Source organism: Thermobia domestica, chromosome 3, assembly GCF_964235325.1.
Source record: "Thermobia domestica chromosome 3, izTheDome1.hap1.1, whole genome shotgun sequence".
Lineage (NCBI taxonomy): Eukaryota > Metazoa > Arthropoda > Insecta > Zygentoma > Lepismatidae > Thermobia > Thermobia domestica.
The window spans coordinates 305445987-305466972 of NC_137456.1; the positions used below are offsets into that span (position 1 = coordinate 305445987).

General features: G+C 36.2%; 1 protein-coding gene across 9 annotated transcripts in view; it reads right to left on the minus strand.

Annotated features, from left to right (window-relative positions):
* The window catches only part of OtopLa (proton channel otopetrin-like a), a 598778-nt gene that overhangs the window by 477096 nt on the left and 100696 nt on the right, over window positions 1–20986 (minus strand). Inside the window, exon 1 of one of the 9 annotated variants that reach the window (XM_081752531.1) lies at window positions 14329–14535. The exons of the other annotated variants lie outside the window; for them this stretch is intronic. The gene's annotated coding sequence lies outside the window, so the exon portion shown is untranslated. Of the gene's footprint in view, window positions 1–14328; window positions 14536–20986 lie in introns of those variants that run through there. 9 annotated transcript variants of the gene reach the window in all.

Consider the following 20986-nt stretch of genomic DNA (forward strand, 5'->3'; position numbering starts at 1 on the left):
GTGTTGTCCACGAGACGAGATGACACTATTATGTCGTCCTGTCTCGTAAATTTTATAAAACAATCGACTCGTTGTAATTCGCGAAAAGTTTTTCTAGTCTCGTGTTCTAAATAATGATATCCCATACAATGCCGGATTTCCCAATAGGCCCGGGCCTATGGGTGCAAGCTCCCAGGGGGCGCACGGCCGAGAGAAAAAAAATTAAAAAATATCTAGAAATAAAAATAAATAGCCATAACTTAACATATTTTTTTGAATTGATTAAAAAAAATCAGGCTAATAAAGCATTCTGATTTTGAAGTTTTTGTGTCACGTTATGAAAATACTTCATGTAAGCTGTGTTTCTGAAATTAAAACTATTTTATAATGTATTACAGAGCTTTTTTTAATTTATTTTCCCAAATGGCTAAATTGAACAAAACCAAAGTTATTCACCAATCTTTTGTTAATACATTAACGGTGTTTTGTTAAGCCCAGAACCAAGTAAATTCCTCAAAAAAACTTGCAATGACAAAATTGCATCGTGGAGTGGTGTTTAAGCAATGAACATATAGGCCTGATATATTTTTTTAATAAAGGTTTTTAGGAAAGTAACTTTAACAAGACATGGGGCGGAAAAAATTATTGGGCCTAGGGGCGCCAAAATGCTAAATCCGGCCCTGATCCCATAAAGAATGCAACTTTTGAAATGCCAGCCATTTCTGTTCCAGTAAGTTTGCTGTGATGGTCTACGTCTTCCTAATGGTCGTTTTCCGATTTAATTTCCAGTTTAAACTTTGAAAACGTTCCTACTTTCTTTCATTCTGGCTACATGACTGCCTACATTAAGCTCCTAGACTTGATGATCCTAATAAGGTTCGGTAAACGGTATAAACTATAGAGTTCCTCGTTATGAAGTTTCCGCCATTCCCCATTCCTGTTGCTCTTGGGTACGAATATTCGTCTCAGGATCTTGATCTCAAATACTTTCAGTCTGTGTTCTTTCCTCAGAGTGAGCAACCATACAGGACAATAGGTAAGTTATGATTAACGTTTTCTCGCGAATCCTGACGAGAAATTTAAGGCTTAAAACATATAAAACGATAATAATAATAATAATAATAATAATAATAATAATAATAATAATAATAATAAACTATGCTAAAATATAGTAAACAGGATCACGTGATGCCATATCGTTTTACTGCAGGTATAACCATTTTTTTCTCATATCTGGTGCGAGAGATGTAACTAGAGAGGGTCAAGTGTCCCTGGAATATCAGTGAACCACAGGTAGACTAATGTTGTTTCAAAACTTACAATTAACAAGTCACGCTGCCTCAGCAAAATATCGTAGTAATGCTAATATTACTTGGTCGAATAATAAGATTATGTGAATTTGCCATGGACAATATTGTGTCCTTGGATTTTCTCTGGATTCTCCCGTTTCCTCCCACGTTCTCATTCCACTAATTTTTACATTGCCATTCGTTTTCATTAATTATGAATCTCCTTTACGTAGCGTCGAGTAAATTCAGTAGGTGTGTAATGAAACATTCTGCATGCGAATGTTACTGAAAGTTTTGTTGTGGAAGAACGTTCAAATACACACACATATTCGACATTTTAACATGAAACACTTATTTGCTTTTCCGCCTAGCGACCTTTTTCGACATACGGACAACAAAACGATGTCCACTGGGAAGGTTATGTCTTCAGTATGCAAAAGACGTTTTCTCGCACATGAAGTATTTTCTTTGGCGGAAAAATAGCCCATTGTTGACTCCTTGTATTTCCATTACACCTTGTAATAGAACTGCATACCTTCTCTTGCTGACCTAAAAAAAGAGGATCTTTGTAAGCATATTCGTCCCTGTAGGCATTTGGTTGCTTCTCAAGTACAATTTTCCGCTTCTATTGACGACAGGACAAAATGTACTCTTACGAAATATGGCCATAAATGATTTCAGTAGGTTTCTAGAAGTACTTACAGTTATGTAATTCATTTATGCTTATTTAAATTTGTTAGCTGGTATTTATAGATTCCTACATTACCATATTACAGTTTCTCTGCCTAACATCGTATACATTTTACCAATGAGAGCAAGTTTTGATTTAGGAAGTGCGATATTATTAGCATGCGACGAAAGAACAAAATATGTGCAAGAATATAACATCATTGAACTAAACGAAGTGATATGGGACACCCATAGATCGTCATGCATAGTTTTCGACAAAATTGGGATTTTTTTTTTTTTTTTTTTTTTTTAACTAACAAGCAGCACTCTCAGGTGCATACCAGGCAGGAACACACCTACAGGGTGTACAATCAAGGACGCCGATTTCTCTATAACTTTGGAGAGCCCATTCAGATGTGTGTTTGGTTGCAGACAAGGATCTAAGAAGGCATATATGAAGATTTTAAGACAAATTGAATTCAAATTATGCCAAATATTGTATATTTATAAAAGAAAATACATGCAACAATAAAAATACAATTTCTAAAAATACATGGGGACCGGGCTCCCCAGGATCGGCGCTCTTGTGTTCACCAGGCCCACCCCCCAAAATTTTCTAACTCAATATACATTTGTACATTTTCTCAGTAAGTAATTGTAAAATACTTTCATCTATATTTTCAGAAAAAAATGATAGAGCTAGATTGTTTTCATAAGAGGAAGGGTAGAAATGAAGTGTAACATCAAATTTTGATGCTACACCAATCTCATATTTAAAAAAATATTATTATTATTATTATTATTACCCCCTGATATTCTTTCCTTTATTCTAATGTAACTTGTGTATTGATCTGTATTCATTAAAAGAAAAACAATTAAGTGTAAAAAAAATACAAACAATATAATGTTTTTGTGGCTAGAACGTATTAATGGCATGTATATTAATTTTAATGGGAAAACTAATTTCGGTTTACCAACAGTGTTACGGAACGATTAAGTTCGTAGCCCTTGGACCCTCTTAATTTTGATTATTCTCTCTAAAAAAATATTGTCTCATGTTCTAAAAAAAATGTGTTTTAGAATTTCTGTAGCTTCGCGCTGAATTGAATCACTGAACCAAAGAACAAATTTCTTATTAAATTACCTTAGTTTTTTTTTTTTTTTTTTTTTAATAGAGTTCCATTTATTATGTTTCAGTTTATGAACGCTGCATATTATGAGAGGAAGGATGAAGATTTTAAGCACTACAAAGTGACTAAAAGTATGAACTGGACTCTTAATTATGGTTTATAAATAAACGTTGGAAGCTCAAAGCAGAAATCAATATTGCAATGAAAAGTTTCATTTTATAGAGTTTGGAGAGTACCTGTAATGGATCTGCGGTATAAAAAATCAATGTTCTAATAAGTCGTTAAAAACTTTGATTTTCATAGCAATATTTATGGAATTAGCTAGAATATGTATTCAAATCCTTTCCTTTTTTTTTTTTTTTATTGTAAGTGGTTTCAAACAATACTTTCTGGTAAGACCAGGGGGTAAAAGTGAGGGGGAACGCGAAGGGACGCCGTCCCCCGCCTCGAAAAAAATATGTACTGCGTCCTCCCAGTTCGTAAAAAAAAAAAAAAAAAAAACAATGGGCAAAGATAGGCAGAGGAAACGGCCTGACGTCATGCCTACCGTCCCCCTATCTCTTCAGATCAACTTTTACTCATGGATAAGACTAATAAATTATACCTTTATCATATTCTACAGTAAAGGCTACTAGTAATTAAGGACCAAACAGCATTTCAAATATACGGTTCCACGTTTATGATAACGAAAATCTGAGAAATAATAATAAAAATAATGTTTTCCTCAAGACGTTACAGAGGGGACACAAATGATATTATTGAAATATCAGTTGAAAACTTCAATAAAATAAAAATTAAGAAAAAATTTATTATCTACACAAGAACAACACATAATAATCAAACATCATGTCACTGCGTGGGTCAATGATAGAGCGCTTACCTCTGGTGCATAAAGTCCCTGGTTCGATCTCAGCTCGCGCCAAATGGGCTTTATGGTGGACAGACATCGTGTGCGTGAGTTTCATCCAGGTTCTTCCGTTTTCTTCTACTGTCGTCATTATCATCTTATTTAGCATAATTGTAAGAATTTAAACGTAAAATAACATAATCCGGTAGAGCTTCCCCGCTGATCTAATAACTGACCGAGCACCTTTGATGCACAGGGTTCCGGGTTCGATTCCCGGTAGGCGAGCATTGAACGCATTAAGGTGGTTCGGATTCCGCCTCAAATGGCCTCGGTGGTGCAAAGGGGCACTAGACTTGAATCACCGAACAAAAATACCCAGTAAGAAATAGGGATAAGCATCCCTAAGAAAAGACACAAAACAGAAGAACTGCTGCGATTGACTGATTCAATGGTTTTTATTTACGTTCCAAGCACTGGCGGATCTTCGCGGAGGGCGATTGGTGCAACCACTCTCCTACCAAAGGCTACCTTTTTTCTTCTAAGTTCATTTGGTTCTGTAATATAGGGTCCCCCTCCCTTACCATTACAGTAGTACAGATGGTGACGTCAATGCAAGACTTTATACCGACTAATATTCCAATACTTTATTCTGTTTTGATGTAAAATTCCGCATTTCGAGCCTACCCTCATCTTTCCAGAGGTGAATCACTCCCTCCAAATGACACTTCTAAAAATCCGCTAGTGGTCCGAATGTAGATATAGGATGAGATTTATAGTGTGTTCGATTTTCTCTCACCGGGAACTGAATCAGGGGCCTTGTACACAAAAGTACAGGTATTACAGTTAACTAGTGTACTAGATCAGCAAGGAGAGCAAGAACTCCATGAAAGCCCATGAACTGAATGTGGTCAACGACAACTAGTACAAGATCTTCGCCTTACAGATGAACAATTTGGAATGGATTCATTGTGTCCCTGAAATCTGGAATGCGATTTGAAGATTTGGATCATTATCATATAATAAAATATTATACATTTAAAGATTCTGATTTTTCCGAACCTTCCTTTATAGCCAATATTTACTGTCTGGCCGTGGGATCGTCCGGGAGACAAAATCTTAAGAACTATGTGATGGATCATCATCAATTTTGACCAGGCTGTAGACAGTCAAAGGTTAGGAATCCAGTTCGTTGACGTAGTTGATCCCTTTAGCTGATCCCAAGGTGTAGACAATCAAGAATCAATTCTTCATGTATTCCTATCAGAGTGATTATAGATATCACCTTTGCTTAATGGGTTACTAGCAGTGCTGTTGAAATTAGCGGGTTAGTATAAATCCTCAGGATGCAAAATACTAATGTCCGTGGAATACAATGCTAAACTAAACTAACCTATATTCAAATACTCGTTGAGAGGGCCGCGGTGGCTCAGTGGTAAAGTGATCACCTCTGGTGCTTCGGGTCCCGGGTACAAACCCTGCTCCCGCCAAGTAAAATTTGTGGTGGACAAACACCGTGTGCGTGGGTTTTCTCGGGGTTCTCCCGTTTCCTCCCACTTTCTTCATTCCACATTTCATTCATCTCTCATCATCACCGTCTGTTTTAGCCTAACCGGCGTAACCATGAGACATACAACTCAAAAATTTCATTTCATTTCATTTCAAATACTTATTGATCTTAATAAAATTTTTGAGTTAGGGATGAAAAGTGAAGCAGAAATGCAAAAATTGAAATTACAATTTTCACATTGTGTACACTGTAATAAACCAAACTCCTTCCCGTGGTGTGTATCACTGAGATACTGCAACCTGTTTCTTTAAAGCTTGAAGTACTGCGAGTATAACCTAAGTGACTTATGCTGAACATTACACAGTATGATATGGTCTATTATTGACGCTTTGCAATAGTTGAGAAAAGTTATTGTGGTATACTGTAGCCGCAGCGGTACTCAAATCACACAGTTTCTTGTGCTGTTAGCTAGAAAAACAGAATTGTCATACTTCTTTTTTTTATTTTAATATTGCCAAATAAAAGTGAAAGTGTCAATAATGTATTCAGAATTTATTAGCTTTAACATTACTCTGCACACAGTTCCAATAAGTTGAACAAGGAGAAAATTAATACAAGAAAAATAAATAAATAAATAAAACGAAAACATTGACTTATGTCTTGTTGCGGTTGAATAGTGAGAATATACAATATGTAAGACGGGGATCTAAACACCTTGAGGGACACATGAGCTTCTGGCGGAAATTAAGCCTAATACTTCTTAAAGTGAAAAATTATAACAATTTAAAATATTGTTTTAAAGGTAATTACAAATTATTATAATGTAAGATATAAGTACAGCACTAATGTCTGGCAATAGATGTTTTAAGAGCACTTGTGTTTACCTCCTTGCGGAAATTTACTTTCTGGACGCTGTTTGTACCTCTTGAACTATTTGGTTCTTTGGTAATATAAGAATTCCAAGTAAAATGTGAAAGTCTGAAAATAATGGAACTGAAGTTATTCAACTCTTGTATAAGTGGTACCCCTAATTGTCCATTCTTGTATACATGATACTCTTAATTTCCAATTCTTGAATATGTAATGCCTCTAATTCTCAATTATTTTGAATGTAGTATCTCTAATTGTCAATTCTTGTATACATTGTACCCCTAATTGTCAATTTTTTATATGTGGAATCCCTAATCGTCAATTCTTTTATATGTTGTATCCCTAATTGTCAATTCTTGTATACATTGTACCCCTAATTGTCAATTCTTGTATACATTGTACCCCTAATTGTCAATTCTTGTATACATTGTACCCCTAATTGTCAATTCTTTATATATGGAATCCCTAATCGTCAATTCTTTTATATATTGTATCCCTAATTGTCAATTCTTGTATACATTGTACCCCTAATTGTCAATTCTTGAATACATTGTACCCCTAATTGTCAATTCTTTATATGTTTAATTCCTAATCATCAATCGTTTTATATGTAATACCATACATTGTACCCCAATTGTCAATTCTTTATATGTGGAATTCCTAATCGTCAATCGTTTTATATGCAATACACCTAACTGTCAATTCTTGTATACATTGTACCGAATTGTCAATTCTTTATATGTTGAATTCTTAATCGTCAATCGTTTTATATGTAATACCCCTAATTGTCAATTTTTGAATACATTGTACCCCTAAGTATCAATTCTTTTATATTTGGTATCCCAATTGCAAATCCATTCTCTTCCCTGCAGTTTGCTAATTTCCAGCTGTACATACATATATTTGGTAAAGCACAAAGGTAACGAACTGGCCTCCTTACTCCTGCACTACTAATTTAGGGATCTATTAGCAGCAGCTGGCTAGAAATACTGTATTTACATATCAAACAGTTGGCTAGAATTACTGTATTCACTTTGATGGATAGCTACCTTTATAGTAGGGATGGCCAAAATTTTCCGGAATCCGGATTCCGGAAATTTTGTTTTCCGGAATCGGAAAATTTACTTTCCGGAATTCGGAAAAATTCCGGAATTCGGAAAAATTCCGGAATTCAGAAAAATTCCGGAATTCGGAAAAATTCCGGAATTCAGAAAAATTCCGGATTTCGGAAAAAAATCCGGAATTCAGAAAAATTCCGGATTTCGGAAAAAAATCCGGAATTCAGAAAAAATCCGGATTTCGGAAAAAATCCGGAATTCAGAAAAATTCCGGATTTCGGAAAAATTCCGGAATTCAGAAAAATTCCGGAATTCAGAAAAAATCCGGAATTCGGAAAAAATCCGGATTTCGGAAAAATTCCGACATTCGGAAAAAATCCGGAATTTAGAAAAAATCGGAATTTTTCCGAGATCAGGAATTTTTCCGATTTTACTTTCCGGATTCCGGAAAGTAAAAATTCTGGAATTGGCCATCCTTAGCTAGTAGCTGTTAAAAGAGAAACACAATAATGAATAGGCTATATATAGGCCTACTGTATTAATTTCTTGTAGTTGTATATGTCTTTATCATTTATGTAGACAATTGCTACTGCAGTTATTTACTACTTTATGAGAAAGGTCTTATTTTCACACACAAAAAAGTCGCCGGTATGTCTCAAACATTATCGCGTTCCCACCTGCAGCTGCTCCAAAGCACTGCAAACTACTTTTTAACCAGGCGAAAGGCAGTGAAGGAAAATAAATCTCAACAAATATTCTAATAACATTCGCTTATTGTCAACATACCTACAGTGAGCGCAGAAAGTGTTCGTACACCGTGCATACTTTATATTGAAAACAGCTAGCATGAGAACGGGAGGTGGAAAATATAACCAGAATTAAGACTACACATTCATACATTTTATTTCTATATACAAGAGAAAGGCCAAACAAACACAATCACTGTTTTGTTCAGAAGAAAAGAGAGAATTCCTTTTTTGTAAACGCAAAAAGTCACCGTACACTTATGCTTGAATTAATGCGTATAAAGTATATTACGTTATTTAATATTTTGTGGGATTACCCTGTGCGTTAATGATTGTCTGTAGTCTTCGTGGCATTGATTTCACCTGTAGTAGTTCGTAGTTCTGTAGCTTCGGGACTGATTATGTCCCATTCTTCTTGAATAGCTTTTCTTAGGCCTTCTTTAGTAGACAAGCTGTGCCTTCTGATTCTTGTCTCCAGAACATATCATAGATGTTCTATGGGGTTCATGTCTAGGGATTGGGGAGGTGTGCGAAGCTGTTTCAAGGTATTATAGAGTCAGGGGCGGATCCAGAGGGGGGTGATCGGGGCGATCGCCCCCCCACAACAGGAAACTCTTATTTTATATATAAATAAACCCATCCATAACAAGTTTGGAGCTCTTAAAAGTAGCAGTATTACCGCCGACCGCCCCCCCCCCCCCGAGAAGTCCGTCCTGGATCCGCCCCTGGCAAACCTTGCAGACAGGCCTCGTTCAACAGTACAAACAATAATTGCGATATATAATGTTTCTATCACTGTGCGAAACCATAAAAAAAAATAATAAAAAAATAATAATAAAAAGGGAAAGAAAAAAAGGTTACAAAAAGTAGTGCTGTGCAATTGGCAACGGATCTGGAAACACGCGGTGTTAAAGTATCAGCCAGTACAGTGCGGAATATTTGCAGGGTATCATGGTCGGATAGCCAGGAAAATGTTCTGGGTGAACAAGACAAATCTTATAAAGAGACTAAAGTTTGAAAAAGAGTATAAAGATAAGGGATCAGGCTTCTTTCTGGAATAGGGTCATATTTTCGGACGAAAGTAAATTTAATTTTATCGAGTCCAATGGGAGGCGTATGGTATGGCGCAAGGTGAATACAGAGATGAATCCTCAAAATCTCGTCCCCAAAGTAAGACACGGAGGAGGGTCCGTGCTCGTCTGGGGTTGTATGAGTGCCTCAGGAGTGGGTCGTCTCCACCTTATCGATGGAGTGATGATCCACAAAGTGTATATTAACATATTAAAGGAATATCTCCATACTAGTGCGCAGAAGATGGTTCTTGAAAACAATTTATTGTTCAGCAAGACAACGACTCCAAACATACAGCGGAAAATACTCGATTGTGGCTACTCTATACAGGGGCGGATCCAGGACGGACTTCTGGGGAAGGGGCGGTCGGCAGTAATACTGCTACTTTTAAGAGCTCCAAACTTGTTATGGATGGGTTTATTTATATATAAAATAAGAAAGTTTCCTCTTGTGGGGGGGGGGCGATGGCCCCGATCGCCCCCCTCTGGATCTGCCCCTGAGGTTTGCTATCTTTCTCAAAGACTTACCCTTCTTATGCACTTTAATAATTACTTTTCTTGTCTCCTCATTTGTTTCTGTTCGGTTGCTTCCCATTTCGACAGCCCACCGTGCAGTTTTTTCACTCCTATTCACAACTAAACTCATTCTGTTACTCGTCATGCTATACAGAGGTGTATACTCAGGTGAATACTAGTGAACCCCAGTTGTGGTATCTTTGTTTCGTATTCGTACGTCAGGTGTACGATCACTTTTTGCGTCTACTCTATACATTTTCTACGGAATTTATTTACTTTCTGACCATTAAACTTGTCTTTGTGGTTCTTTATTGATATATTCATAAAGCTTAGTTTTCATTATTCATATTGTGTGTGTTATTACACTTGTTAAATTTTCTGTTTCTTTTTCGCAGGCATTCTCGTTTCAATAGCATAGGTGTGCGAACACTTTCTGCGCTCACTGTATGTACAGTAAATACAAATTTATAATTTTTGACTTTCCGAAGTATACAATGTAATTGTTCAATAATTAACATAAGCAGGCATTCATTAATTTATATTAATATAATAATTAATAAAACTAATAAGCGGGTGATTGATGACTCAGTGGTAGAGTTTTCATCTATGGTATTCTAACCCAGGACATGTGGGTTTTCGATGGCTAATTTTGTGTTCGAAAATTTTCCCGGTGGTACTCTTGGTTCCCTTTCTTATATTTGTTCCATCATCACTCAATAACGAATTTAGTTTATCAAAACTCTATAGCCATATATTCATTCTGTCCGTCAGTGAAACAAACAGTCTCAAGAACTATCTGATGGATTAAAAATCAATTTTGGCCATGATGTACAGAGTCAATAGTTAAGAATCGAGTTCCCTGATGAATGTAATATTCAAACCGGAAGCGGTACAAATCAACCATTTCCGGTTTTAACGTTAATCATTATATAGTAAATATGGTAATAGATAGCGAGAAGCGGTTTTCAGTAATCGACATATATAACATTCATGTAGATAGAATGTTACCCAGTTTGTGCATCTGCTGAAAATAATGAGCTTAGGTATTTAGAGAGCATTTTCCGCTTTAGAAAATGTGTGCTTGGTAAAGAATGTAGAGAATTAGCTGAGTCAGGCACGTAGCTAGAATATGGTAATAGGAAGGGGGGGGGTCTGTCACGAAATACTGTGGTTATTTACCAGGGGCTCAATCATTCTAAACTATTTTATTGGCAACATATATTGGTTCGTTTAGCCAAGATTTCTAATGGGGGCATGATATGAAATACTGTGGTTACACACCAGAGGCTCGATCAATCTAAATACTGACAACATACCCATATTGATTGGTTAGGACAATAAAATGAGGATATATTAGTAAGTATTTTAATAAGAAGCTATGAAGAAATCTCGAGTAAAAGAATATTAAAAAAAGTATTGAAAAAGATATCGTCTTCCGAGGTCATTCGAACGGTGTCGAGAATTTTGCGTCTGGGAAATTTGCGCCCTACCTCAAGAACAGGGAAAATTGCGCCTGCGATGTACCTCTACCGGGAAGTTTGAGCCCTGCGAAATAAAAGAACCTATTGGAGCTTACGCATTTCCTCGGAGGGGCTGACATTACAACATAAACAATCCTCCCCCCACAACTATGCCATTTGTGATTTATTTTTATTATGGCTATATAAGGGGAGAATAAACTTCAATATAAGCCAAAAGAACACAACGGATCAACGCAATCACTGCTTCTTCCAGAGATGATTTTGGGGGAACACTGGCCCCCCCAGAGCTCTCAGAGTGCCCCCTCGGAGGAGACCAAAATAATACGTCTATAATATAATAATAAATAGAATAGTACCAGCAGTGACCCCCCTCCGGAATACTAAATGTGCCCCCCGGAACATTTTTCCTGAAAGAACGACTGGACGCAATTGTGTGTTTGAAGTGTAATTCCAGCAAGTAAACACACTGTACATAGTTTTCTTGATAATATTACTGAACTGATTTTACATTCACTTTACATTTTCTTTTCTATATTTTGTGTCCTGAAAAGCCAAACAACTCGCAAGGATTGTGAACAGAGATATCTGGGTAGAGCCAAACAGCCTTTTGTAGATTAAATTATACTCTTTGATTATATTAATAAATAATTATATATCAGTCATTTATACGTTTATTGTAAATTTTGTAGTATAATGAAAAATTGTATTTGTATGGATTGCCCTTTAGTGAACTAAAATTGTATTTTTTTCATTTGTTCGGAATATTATAACGGATGGAGTAACTCACTGAGACGATGAGAGGCAAGCCTAGTTCAAGTGCGAGTGGAAGTTACCGGTACTTTACACAATACAATAATAAGTTGAATTGTAGGGCGCTAACATCCCAGTGCAAATATATAGCCGGCGCATTTTCCCCTCTTTTTGGGGTAGGGCGCAAACATCCCAGTGCAAATATATTGCGAGCGCATTTTTTCCTATTTTTGTGGTAGGGCGCAAATTTCCCGGGCGCAAAATTCTCGCATTCAAGGAAAATATAATGTCCGTGAAGTTGACAAGCCACTTATGTCAGACTCCAATTTCGACTTTAAACGTCGGTAGTGCTACGTTAGTGTTCGACAGTGACGCAAATCGTTAGTACTCCAACTGCATGCCAACACGCCCACTTCTAAGAATCATCTCAAAAATGAGGTTAACCGTTAGAGCAAGTAAGTGCTCATTGATGCCATTAACATTAACGTTAATACCTCCATCGTACGGCCCTTTGAGTAATAATAACACCACGTTTTTTGCTAGTCTCAATGCGTCCCTATATTCTCGCGAACATTCTGACGTGCCCAAGTTAGTTACTTTTTTTTGGGGGGGGGACTATTGTTTATCTGTTATTGTTTATTGTTTATTGCTAATCTGCAGAGTAGTCCTTACATTAATATGCCATTGTCCTTGATAATCATTGCGTATTTACAAGCAATTTGTTATTACTGTTAGAAGATATCAAAAAACAACAGATAAAATCTACTAATTAACGGTTCATGTTTTTCTTTTACAGTACATAAACGATTAATAATAATAATAATAATAATAATAATAATAATAATAATAATAATAATAATAATAATAATAATAATAATAATAATAATAATAATAATATTCAGCATAAAAGTTATCAATTGCATCACACTGGCAACAAGCGACGCATATTTTAACTTCATAAAAAATCGTTTCTCACGATTTTCTGGAAAACTACGTATGATAACATCTTCATTATGTCAAGTTGTTTATCTCAGTGTGATATATGTCTTACCTCTGGACAATATCACAGTAAAACAAAAATTAAATATTAGGAGTACATCGTACTTTTGGACTACATCTCATTAACCATGGGAAGATTGAGTAGTGTATACTTTACGATGTAAGTTTCAGCTTAACTTGCATCATACATTCTTAGGATTACAAAAAGGAAATTTGTTCGTTTGCATTTGAACAAAATTCTTAGGATTACAAAAAGAAAAAAATATTTTTTCCGAATTCCGGAATTTTTCCGAAATCCGGATTTTTTCCGAATTCCGGAATTTTTCCGAATTCCGGATTTTTTCCGAATTCCGGAATTTTTCCGAAATCCGGAATTTTTCCGAATTCCGGAATTTTTCCGAAATCCGGAATTTTTCTAAATTCCGGAATTTTTCCGAAATCCGGAATTTTTCCGAATTCCGAAATTTTTCTGAATTCCGGATATTTTCCGAAATCCGGAATTTTTCCGAATTCCGGATTTTTTCCGAAATCCGGAATTTTTCCGAATTCCGGAATTTTTCCGATTTTACTTTCCGGATTCCGGAAAGTAAAAATTCCGGAATTGGCCATCCCTACTTTATAGTATTTCCTTTCAAAAATAACTTTAATAATACATATTGGAAAAAGGCGGGAAAATCTAATTGCAGCATCCATGAGAATTCAACCCTGACCTCCTGCATACTATGTGAATATTCTACCACTGCAGTTTCCACCACCAGTAATACATTTATTTCTTCGGTAATCTGGATATCGGAATTCCGAGTACCTGTCAGTCCATTAAGCAGATTGGTTTGTTACACCATACACACTCGGCTGATGAACTACATAAACACAGAAAAAAAATTAAATATGTTTAAAAAATTCAAATTAATTCAGAGATAGATCAAGACTGTTCGATAAATATGAGTGTTTTTTAGTCTTTTTTTAAAGGAGGTAATTCTAGGTGTTGTCACTGGAAGGAAATTGTATATGAACGTTTAACATGTAAATGAAATAGAAAAAGCTGAACAAATAATGACCCATTTGAAACATTTCCTTTTTTTCTTTCTTCAGTATTGAAACAATGAAAATATTTTGTAACAGCTTGTGACGTCAACAAGTGATGGATTAATCGATCAATATTTTTTTGTTCTCTGTTAACAACAGAAACCACCAACTAGATGTTTACTAACACGTCTCCATATATAACACATAAGCTACCTGCCTATAGAAATGCATAGCTGTGAATACCGAAGCAGGGGGGAGGGGCCAATGTTTACAAACACAAGGTTTGCCGCGGTTCCTTCGAAGCACTTACAGTTCGCCACAGTGACCCAGTTTCAAATCTACCCAGGTAGGGAAGAAACGATGTTTACGTGAAATAATACATACAACTCACCTTGCAAAACGGAAGAGCGAGAAATATTCAGGAGCTGGTTTAGCGGAAGTGGTCACCACGCGAAATGTCCATGGTCACGCATGGTTGTTGTAACACGCAAAGACGCCGTTACCATATGTGTTCGAAGGAGGCACTTGAAAAAAACTCACGAATCTCACCTTGCAAGCAGACGCAACTTTTTAACACCAGTTCCCTACGAATCACGCTTCTACGCCACTGTCTTTGGTAGGTTAGGCCTAAGGGGGTGACGGCAGACGACGACACTCGCCGAGCATCAACGAACACGGACGAAACAGCCTGGGAGAAGAGACCTGGATGCAGGATTGCCACTCACACACATGTTATCGCTTTCTCCAATACGATATTGCAAACGATGAAGGGCTTGTTTTGTCTCCCCACTTTTCTTTAGGATCCTTCGGATCTCCAATACTATCGATATTAGAAACCCCACTTATCTTCCAGGGATTTTTCCGAGATTTTTTTAAACGTTCGACCGACAATAAGAGAAAAGAAAGTATGGTAATTGTGAAATATATCAAATTAGAAATTTCAATGGCTTTATACATTATATAGCCCCTGCATACATAGACATTTTTTGGACGTCTGCCCTCTGTTTATCCGAGCTCCCTCATGGCTAAGCGGTTAGCGTAAGCGCCTTTGGCATGGGAGACCCGGGTTCGATTCTCGGCGGGAGCTCATGTGGTTCGGATTCCACGTTAATCAGTAGGTCCACGTCTCACATAGCCTCGCTGCTGAAAGGAACGCTAAACTAAAATCAGCTCAAACAATTCAACCCGTCTGTTCCGTTCTGACGTACATACTTTCACTTAGAAGCAATATATGTCTACGTATTTTATAAGACCCTCAGGGTGTGGGAGCTCTATTTTCTTTGTACTCCTGGGGCCGCGGTGGCTCATTGGTAGATCGTTCACCTCTGGTGCATGGGGTTCCTGGTTGGGGGCAACTGGATTGCGCACACTATATATCCCGAAATGCGCACAAATCTCTATTGGCCTTGCTGAACACAGATTTTTGTCCAACGTTGCCACAATGGTAGATTTAAAATCTGTGCGCAAAGAAGGTTTTCCTTCAGACTAGGATAGAAACAGAAATTAGAAATAAAATTCATATTATATTGAGGATTAACTAAATATAATTTGATCAGTAGACACAAGAAGTCGTGATACCTCAAAATTTACAATCCAAATGTTAAAATTTTCTTGTCTCATACTCTGAACATATATCACCTTTAAGCATTTCATACTGTTTCAATATGAAGTTATGTTTCTTTAAATCTTCCTTTCGTTGTGTATTGGTATCTCCTTTCGCAATTGATCTTAATTTCAATTTTGTTTCTGATTGATTCTTCAACAAAGATGAAATGACCTGATAAATATCTGGACCCAGTGAATAGAATTATTCATTGTAAGGTTTATGAAATGCTTCCTCCCTATTTGTCGTTCGAGGAGCTACTGAGGGTTATGAAGCCCATATTGTAGGTGGAAATCTAAATAAAACGAAGCAAACAATTATGATAACATTCTCAATGTTAATAATAATAATAATAGTAATATAGTATACGTACTTCCCACTACTAGCCAAGTTTTATGGAAAAATTGATAATTGAAAATCAAAGTGAATAATTTTCTCCATTGTCGTAAAGCTTTGCTTTGGTAAGTTTATTAAGATCTGTCGTTAACGTCTGTTTTTCCCCGGTCAAATAATAGGATACTTGTTACAATAAAATAAGCGATACAATAAACTTAGATTACAATACTATTAATATAATACAACGATGTCAGTAAACCACTTCCTCATTTAAATTACACTTCATTCCAATATAATCCTTCCAAATTACATGATTTACGTATTTACAATATGGTATATGTCAATATATGTTAAATCGCCTTCCTAAATCTAGTTAGAATATGTAATTAGTTAGAAACAGTATTATGTAGCTACCTGCTAGTTTTATTACATACACTACGACTATGTACAGTAAATGCTATCATTGTTCCTACCTAATGTCACTCACACAAGTTAAGGCGATAATCTTGGCTTCTTCATTTATGAACAAACTTTTCTCCATAATAACTAAACTCAACTTCTCTTTCAATTATTTACTGAGCAGCCTCTGTAATATTTCTCGGACGAACTGGTGTTTTTTTTTTTTTTTTCTTTTTCGAATGCAGTCTATAGCTTCTCTATCCTTATGTGTTAATTCCTCTGTATTTTCTAAATTAGCTCAGTTCCGACCCTTGGTTCGGGTATTCCGCTGCTTTTCTTAAAGATTTACATAACAGAAGAGAAAATATTTTCCATCTGACAACATTGCTTAATTTTTCTGTGCGCAATCCTGTACATTATGACAGCTTGTCAATGGCTTATCAGATAAAAACTGATAAAACCGGAAAAGTGTGCGCAATTTCATTGCAGCCTCCTGGTTCGATTCCAGTTCGCGCCAAGTGAACCTTGTGGTTGTCAAACACCATGTCCGTGGGTTTTCTCGGAGTTGTCCCGTTTCCTCCCACTTTCTTCATTTCACCACTTCATTCATTTCTGATCATCACCGTCTTCTTTAGCCTTGGCGGCATAAGCGTGGGACGTAAAACTCAAAGATCTAATTTCATTTCATTTCTTTGTACTCCTAAAAGTTGGGTAAATTTACTGGGGTATTTTTTAAAATTGCATTCATCGACAATAGCTCTAATGATTTAGTTTATATTTCATAAATTAATATTTTACTAACAACTTAATCACATGGCATAAATAATTTTTCTAGGAAAATCCAGAAAGCTTTCAGTTTAACGTCCCACGTTCTATGCTATAGAGGTTAATGCAGACGAACGATTAAGGCAAGTGAATGATGACGCAAGAATTGGTGGAATGAGAATGTGGGACGATTAAGGCAATTTAATGACGATGGAATAATTGGTGGAATGATAATGTGGGACGATTAAGGCAAGTTAATGACGATGGAAGAATTGGCGGAATGAGAATGTAAGACGATTAAGGCAAGTTAATGACGATGGAAGAATTGGTGGAATGATAATGTGGGACGATTAAGGCAATTTAATGACGATGGAATAATTGGTGGAATGATAATGTGGGACGATTAAGGCAAGTTAATGACGATGGAAGAATTGGCGGAATGATAATGTAAGACGATTAAGGCAATTTAATGACGATGGAAGAATTGGTGGAATGAGAATGTGGGACGATTAAGGCAATTTAATGACGATGGAAGAATTGGTGGAATGATAATGTGGGACGATTAAGGCAAGTTAATGACGATGGAAGAATTGGCGGAATGAGAATGTAAGACGATTAAGGCAAGTTAATGACGATGGAAGAATTGGTGGAATGAGAATGTGGGACGATTAAGGCAATTTAATGACGATGGAAGAATTGGTGGAATGATAATGTGGGACGATTAAGGCAATTTAATGACGATGAAAGAATTCGTGGAATGAGAATGTGGGACCAAACGGGAGTACTCATTGAAAACCCACAGACAATGTCCACCACAAACTTACTTGGCCGGGAATTGAACCATGGACAACCTGGACGCAGAGGTAAGCGCTCTACCACTGAACCACCGTGCCTCCCAAAACGTTGTAAGAGAGGGGGTAAAAGAAGATTGTACCTTGTCGGTATCTGGAAGTGTTCATAAAAGGCAGAGTGCTCTCCCATAACAATACAGATATTTTTACCAGGCCAGAAAAATTTGTCCGTATTTTTGAGATATCCGCTCCTGAGAGGGGTCCGCTAAGAAATGTTTTACAAAATAATCTTTTACTCTACTATTATTATATTTTTTAAAAAAATGTACAATCTAAATGCTAGGTCACTCACCATTTTATCATGTTAAGATGCTGACTTGTTGTATAATAATTCTCTTACCTGCAAAGAAGAAAAAAAACGTAATTTTAAAAATACTGTTTTTCTTAACGTGACAATATATCTTATTAATACTAAAAGACTGAAATAATCTTATCATATAATTCACAACTTTCCAGTGGCGAATACAGAAAAGTTGTTTGGAGGAAGGCAACCATCTTCTGATCAATTAATGTAGATTTGAAATATAAAGTATTACATCAAATAAGAATAAAATAGTGCAATAATTCTGGATCTTAGAACTCAAAAGGCCGAAGTCCAAAAAAGGAAGCCTTGAGTAAACGGCATTGAAAGTTGGAGCTCAAAATTCTAGAGTTTTATCCTGATGCCCCATTAATTTATTTTGTTTCCATAATAATGAAATAGAACATTGGTTCTTAATGCACTTAGAAAGAGCACAATTTTCAGATTTACGATATACACATATTTTTTACGATTTACGATATGCATAGCTCAAAACTGACATTCTTGGACATTGGCCCTTTTAGTTCTAAGATCCAGAATGTATATACAGGGTGCCTCAAAAGGTCCATGACATAGGATAACACTGATATTATCAGAGTTACAACAAAATGTAAGAGAAGAAACCGTCTCTAAATATGATGTTCTTAATCTAAAGTGAAGGATTTTTTTTTTAATCGGACGAGGCGTTTGAGCTGTACATTCTGTATGTGCCCAATGTTAAATGAAAATGCAACGTTGCCATTGACCGGGACCCACAATATAAGTGAATGAAGTTACTGTCTTTTACGCTAACGTGTCAATGGCCAGCCCCCATTTACCATCTTACAAAATTTATCCACTTCCCGGTAAATGGCAACGTTCCATTTTCATTTAACATTGCCCCTGCCAAGTGAACTTTGTGGTGGACAAACACCGTGTGCGTGGGTTTTCTCGGGGTTCTCCCGTTTCCTCTCACTTTCTTCATTCCACCATTTCATTCATTACTCATCATCCCCGTCTCCTTTAGCCTAACCGGCATAATCGTGGGACGTAAAACTCAAAGATTTCATTTCATTTTTTTCATTTAACATTGGGGCCATAAAGAGTATACAGCCGAACCGGCTCCTCCTATTAGAAAAAGAAACTTTTTTTTTTTTAAGATTCAAAACATCATATTTGAAGACAGTTTCCCCTCTTACATTTTGTTGTAATTATGATCGATACAGAATTACCATATGTCAAGGGACTTTTGAGATACCCTGTATAGGTCTATAAAAAATATGGGCTTTGGGAGCAATCTTATAGGACCTCCCCGTGGATCCGCCAGTGCAACTTGCTTTTATTTCAGACAAATCTATAAAAGCATGTTCTTTTACAAATAATATTCCACACAACATTTCAACGAAGACGAACAGATGAGACTAGTATACCAGATGATGCTGCCAGAAAACATCTCTTGAAATGTAGAATAGTAGATTTTTTCTTTTTTTCTCTCTCTCTCTCTCTCTCTTTCTTCCTTTCTCCCTTTCTTAAATGACGATCTACTTTATGTCTCTCTGAGCTATTACTACCATTAAAAGATAAAATTAGAATCCTATTGGACTATTACCAATTGGCACAAGAGCATAGTGCATGGTTCAAGTGCCTCAAAGACAGTGTATATTGTTTACCAATAGCTGGAGGACAACAACATTCTAGTTTCATTAGTGTTTAATCCTTAAATATATAACAGACCCACTCAGCATGTCGTTTTCTTGTTGGTGTTCAGTTTGTACCCAGTGAAAGATTTAGAATTTTGCCGACTCAAATGAACAAAAAAAAAAAAAAAAAATGCCACTTGATGTTACATTCATGTTTATTAAGATCACCCTAGTAGGTGGGACTTACAGAATGTGCATTGGTAATCGGACTTCTTCACTCCAGGCATGTATTCACAAATTTACTTCTGGACGGTCCACAGGATTTGGAGAGAGTTATAATTCAATATGAACATAAATTATAAATATGTATGATCGTTCCTTAAATTAGACTAACTTTACAGAAAAGTTGGGATTTCGGGGCGAATCCGGATCCTCTACGCCCACAACCCAAGTGTACATCTGTGTTTCATATGATAACTCTTGAACAAAAGTGTTTTTTTTTTCTTCCAATAGATAGCTAGAGCGATTATCTCGGTCAGTTCGTTAATGGAGTGAATTCATTAATATTTTCATGAATAACGCTGACTCTTACGTTAATTCACATGATAACTCTTGAACGAAAGCGAATTTTTATTTTTTTTCAATAGATAGCTAGAGCGATTATCTCGGTCAGTTCGTTAATGGAGTGAATCCATTAATATTTTCATGAATAACGGTGTCTCTTACGTTAATTCACATGATAACTCTTCAACGAAAGCGAATTTTTATCTTTTTCAATAGATAGCTAGAGCGATTGTCTCGGTCAGTTCGTTAATGGAGTGAATCCATTAATATTTTCATGAATAATGCTGACTCTTACGTTAATTCACATGATAACTCTTGAACGAAAGCGAATTTTTATTTTTTTTCAATAGATAGCTAGAGCGATTATCTCGGTCAGTTCGTTAATGGAGTGAATCCATTAATATTTTCATGAATAACGGTGTCTCTTACGTTAATTCACATGATAACTCTTGAACGAAATCGAATTTTTTTTCAATAGATAACTGGAGCGATTGTCTCGATCAGTTCGTTAATGGAGTGAATTCATTAATATTTTCATGAATAACGCTGACTCTTACGTTAATTTACATGATAGCTCTTGAACAAAAGCGAATTTTGTTTCTTTCCTCCCA